Here is a 6,000-nt window from a genome sequence, read left to right on the forward strand (position 1 = left end):
AATAGTTTTAATTATAATCCCTGTTGCATTATCAGGTGACATGTAATTAATGCAGAGCTACTGCTGAAGGCCTTTGGATATTACAGCTGTTATTAAGAGCAGCTGCCTAAACACCCTTTTGTAAAAACTATGGCTCATTTAATCCTGCTTTCCCACATACCTCAATTCTTTAACTTTGCTATCTAAACATTGAAGAGGATAATCTCCATTCATGTAATTCGAGTTCCTATGACCTAACAAACAATTATGACTTAACAACAAGAAGAAAATCACTGTATAAAGCAAGAATTTTGTTCATGTCTGTTATAACTGGCAAAGGCAAAATTATTGGAAAGGCAAAAAAAGTTGGAAGAGCTTTGCCAGTAGAATGTTCCCCAATTCTGGAATGACTTTGCTTAAATCTTAGTACATGAAACTCACTTTTGATGCTCTTCTTCAATTTCTATATGGCATAAGGGTATTCCTTTCACTTTTGGATGTGGTAATAATACATATTTGTATGGGTTGGGGTGAGTAAGGAGTACATTAGCAATATTGTATAAATGTAGTAAGAAACCATAATGACTACATTGCACAAATCAGCAAAGACATGAGGAAATGCTGTTTGTGGTAAATGCTTTTTTTCAACATGCAATTGTTTGGATATTAAGATTCCTGACATATTTCAGGTAGGTGAAATTTGATAAGTATTTGGTAAATAATGTTCAGCCATTGGTAGCTTTTACCAGAACTGAACCACAGAGACAAAAAAGATTCTGAATCTCAATGCCTGTATCCATAAGAATACAATAAAAAATATTCACTAAGTCTTCCCATTATAATTAATTTACAAGAGAAATAGCATTTGTATTGAACGAATAAGAAACCTCAGTAAAAAAATTCACACAATAATCAAGAAGTGGGATGCTGTTCAGTAAGATTAACCTTTCATGTTGTCCCAAAGGCATTTGAGAGACAGAGACTAGTTGGATCAATACTGAACTGCATTAAGACATTGCTATGCAGCCTCTTATGTCAACGTTTTACTAGCTGTCGCCTGTGGTTCATGTAAATTAAAGAGAATTTTGCCTTTTTCCTCTTGCCTTGAAAGGACAAAATAATAGAACATTCATTACTATCATTTCATCTGCAGGTTGCACTTTATAAACAAGACTTCTACTGTGTGTTTTAGGATCACGTGGTGCATTGAAACATTTAGTAAGAAATTTATTATCTTCTTTATGTTACTTCATCAATACATTACAGCTGGCAGTATGAATCAACACAATGTTAATGTTGTTCTCTTTCAATCTGATTTACATTCCACTTTATTTCAGGGAGGTTATTTTACTGTCTCTTAGCTTTGCTTGAGGTACTTTGCAAGTAGCCCAGTATGAGGGCAGAATAATATCCAGCCGTTAAATACTGTTTTCATATTCTAGTTGCAATAATTTATTTCATGGATATTGCATTAACAAGAGTTAAAGTTTTATTTCAGTGTGGAATTATATGATCCATTTTCAGTATTTGTTGCTTTGTGCTCTTTCTGCCATTTTGCAATAGCTTTCAGTTTTAACAGTCTCTTCTTTTACAGGCGAGCAAAGCAGAAGGTATTTTACTCCAAGTTAAAAATGCACCTGGATGAGGGAACTGGTGATGAGGCACTATAAAAGATGCTGATGGAATTCTATCAAGTTAGGCATCATCAAACTGAAATGGAATACATAGCTTCCAAAAAGTTATCAAGAAAATAGGACCTGTGGCAGATAACTTTTCCATATTGCTTGCAAGCCCCATGCTACACCAGTTTTGAACATACTCACTAGATAAATTGACAGGATACTTTGCATCACTAGTCACAGGCTGTAAGTTAAAAAAAATTGGAGTCTTATTATTAGAGTAACACTCATGGGGGAATTCAGTGCTTTCATCAGGAAGGCCAGTTGCTCTCTAAATGGGGACAAGAGCTTCCACTGTAATCATTGGGAGGGCATCTTCAGCTGGATCAAAGGAGAATCAGGGAACTGTTATAATCATCCATTGACCCTAAGAAATACTCCAGCATATACACAATCAATTTCTCTCGATTACCCTAAACTATATGCAAGATATATCTGAGCTGTTGTAACTACATGCATAGACTGTTCCATGTACCCTTTCTTTTCCTGCATATGCCAGAACAGTTTCCAGAGATTATTTAAAATTACCAATCTATGTACAGCTTGGTCTCCTCCTTTGCCTACAGGATAAACTGCTCAGGGGAATTCCTTGGACTGCCTGGATTGCCAGAGCAAGGAGTTAGCCAGCATACCTAGACAGATACCATCTTCCTAAGCACTAGGCCTAGGCACAGCTGGGCTGCCATGGGCCGTCTCCAAGGAGCTCCCCCTCAGCTCCTGTGTCAGTTCCTTCCTTTTCCAGCCGGGTAGGGTTCAGTCAGTGAGGAGATCAGTTACTGTGCTGCAGCTCAGTCCATCGCCTCGTCTTCGCAGAAACTAGCGGGACAATGCTCAGCCTGCTGGGGAGGCCTGGCGGCGGCTCCGGCTGTGCAGTACCCAAACGGGGAGATCAGAGCAGGCGGCCGTGGCTGCTGGCGATCACAGCCAGGGTCAGTCTGTTTGACCTCCTCGTGGTGACTCGTCCACAGGTCCAGGTCAAACCAGGAACCTGAATCCGTGAGGATCTGGGACAGAACCGGGGAGGTGCAAGGCTGGATGCAGACGTGTTGGCAACACAGTTCAGCTGGGAGACCGTGGCTAAGAGCCCACGCTCAGAGGCCCGTGAGAGGCAGGAATTTGCAGTCTTCTCACAGCAATCTTAAAGGGCTCCACAAGTGTGCTGACAAGGCTGGCACTGAGCCCAAGCCGCCAGGCCCTCTGGAGAGGTGACAGTCAGAACTCTGACAGCTACATCATTCTTGTAAGTATAGAGCAAACACAAATTTCCCTCTTTTAATGCAATTACAATATAAATTCCATAGATCCTGCCAGGATTTTTTTTTTTTTTTTTGCTGACAATCAAATAGAACCATTTCAGCCTGTAATTGGAATGGAACTGGTGCAAGAGAGCAATGACACAGCGTCATTGTCATTTTACATTTACAATGTCATTTACACTATGCAAGTAAGAAATTTTTTTCTGTTTGCATATTTACTTGTTCCTTGAGTTTCATAAATGCTTATCAGAACCCTTTTTTGAGGACTTGTTTGCAGCTAACATAATAAAAAGTAATTTGTCATTTGTTTGTGGATGTTATCAAGTTAGTGGTTACCATGTGACATCTGTGTAGCATCTGTTTAACAGATTTCCTACAGGCATAATTACCAACAGCAGTTGCAACTCCCGTCACAATGTGTTTCAAGAGAAGCAAAGGAAGTACTTCTACACAAATCAGATGGTCTTTAAATAATTCAAATGGGAGGTTCTAAATAAAGACCTTGTAAAGCTTAAAGAACTATCCTCAACTCATGATCCCTTAGACAGACAGCTCAGCAGTGCACAACACAGTTTTTCATTACAGAAACTTAGTGTTACTTTTGTGTTCTGAACCTCATAAATGAATGTGGGCCATTCATATAGGATTAGTTTCAATCATTCTTCCCAAGTGTGTGTTTCAAAAAATAGCTGTTTAATCTTTCAGAAACTCTTTATTCAGCCTATTCATTACCAAATGCAAATCTTTCGAATCCTGCAAAAACTGGTCTTCAGGACACATTGGGAAATGCATTCCCTCTGGAAGGTGTTTATATTATGGTAAAGACAATAGGCTTTGTAGCCCAGGTACAGTATGCTATTTATTGTCCTTTTCCATAACTCAGCCCTGAAAAAATAATCTATTTGTTAAGCTGTTTTTTAATAAAAATGCTATTTAGTATTTAGTAAAAAAAATTTAAAAATAAAAGGGGGCAATTCAATCTAAATGAAGGCAAGTCCTGAAACTGAGTAGAAATAGTTTTTATTCTTAGAGAGATATAGTCAAACAAATACCTAAAACTCTTTGGTCAGTGAAAGGTTTGGCTCTATTTTTAAGTCTCGTTTCTGCGTATGTGTAATCAAGTGACTACTTGAACAGAAGTTTTCTGCAGTAGCATACTGTCCTCTTTAAAAGACCTCCTTGGCTGAACTGTAAGCCATGAGGAATACCTAGCATGATAAAAGGTTTCTGGAATTGTATTGGTGTTTTGGTTTTGGCTTTGGTTAGAAAACCTAAGTTAGCTGTTGCAAGTAAAATACCAATCACTCCTGGAGAAGTTGCTCTTCTAACCTGAAAATAAGCTAATAAAAGTTAGCCAAGCAGGCTAATGTGGTTTTTAGTATATATTCCCTAAGAACATATTCTTGTCAAATCACAAGTCTTTTCCAATCCTGCGATATAATTCCACATCCTCCCCTTTCAACTGCATCCTGCCCCAAGGAGTCCTGATCACTCTGGAGCTGTGGCTTCACCAAATCTGTCACATGTGTCTCTGCACAAGAATCTGTATTTGAGGGCTTTCAGTGCCAAAGCAGCCTCATAAAAGCACATCATGGCTTTTGTACTATTCAGACATACTGCAGTGGTGACTTCTTTTGTAGGCAATAGCTTGACACCTCCAGCTCTGCCAGTGTAATAAATAACCTTTAAAAAGCCATGTTTTCCTCTCTTTCTGGAAGAGATTTGATTAATGATTTAGAGATTAAAATTCTACAGCTCCTTATGTATTTCTGGAAATGTCTATTTGTCACACACTGATAAATATTATACCTTCATTTCTAAAGTATATGTTCTAATTGTGGCATGCTGATTGACATTCTGTAGTGAGAAGCAGTATTACACTGGAAGTATTGATGTTTTAATCACAATTTAAATATTGCACACAAAATACTCATTTCGGGTAGTGATGTTACAGCCTTACACCAATTAAAACAGTAAATCAATTGAAGCTAAAGATCCATTTCCTTTGGATGATAAAGCTGCTGTTGATGGATTTGAAGCTTTTATCAATGGAAAACTCATCATTAGAGAGATAAAATGTTATTGAACTTTGCCTTTGATGTAGTTCCTTCAATCTCAAGATCTGAAATCACTTAATTAGTACTGAAGATGTACAATGCTAATTTTAGTTTCTCTCATGACTTTTGTTGTTGCCACTAAGCAGTATTTCAATGTAGTCATGCCATTTAAGAGAATATTGGCTAAGTTTTCAATCTATGGAGATTAAATGGCTTATTTTTGAAAAATCTTTCATAGCTTAAAGAAAAGAGTGGTGAATCAAAAGAGCAGGTAATATCAAAAAGGTATCAGTCAGGGTGATGGAGCTTAGCAAATGGACCAAGATGCACTAATATGTTGAATATCATGGTTTGGTGCCTACCAGAAAATTTACAATTGTCCAGTTACAGACTCCTTGCTGAGTCATGTCTTTGTTGGGAAACTTCTTTTTACTAGAACTTATTTAGACCATACATTTGGTACCATTCATCAGGTTTTGCCAGAAATGAAGGAATTATGAGAGGTTCGACATTTCATATCATTATTATCAATTCATTAGCATTTCAACGCTACATCAAAAACAAATAGTAGTTTCTGTTTTAGCTTTTAGTTTCTGTGCCCCTAAACACAAATTATTGTTTTGGAAAACACATGGTTTATAAGATCATTAAATCTTGTTTCTGGTTTTTGTTTTGGGATTTTCTTAGGATATCTTTGTAATAAGTGACAGAAATTAATCTGCATGTTCTACAGTTGTGATCTAATCTATGTTACTGCACTGAGTTTTCAGAATGGGTGTAGATCCTTTCATGTGCCAGCTTCTGTGTCACTATGGCAACAGGACAAAGCATTCAATGCAAACATGCAGGTTTGTTAAAACGCAGTCTTAAAATAACATCTTGTTAAGAAGCAAAAGTTCCATGCCTGGAGGAATGTAGCTAGACAAGGGACTTCAATAACCTTATGATTGTCTTCCTTTTAATTTCTCCTCTTTTGTTAGAGGATAATTGTTTGTAATCATTCTTGTCATAAAGCAACTAACCCATAAA

The sequence above is a fragment of the Prinia subflava genome, chromosome 3, assembly GCF_021018805.1.
Source record: "Prinia subflava isolate CZ2003 ecotype Zambia chromosome 3, Cam_Psub_1.2, whole genome shotgun sequence".
Classification (NCBI taxonomy): Eukaryota; Metazoa; Chordata; class Aves; order Passeriformes; family Cisticolidae; genus Prinia; species Prinia subflava.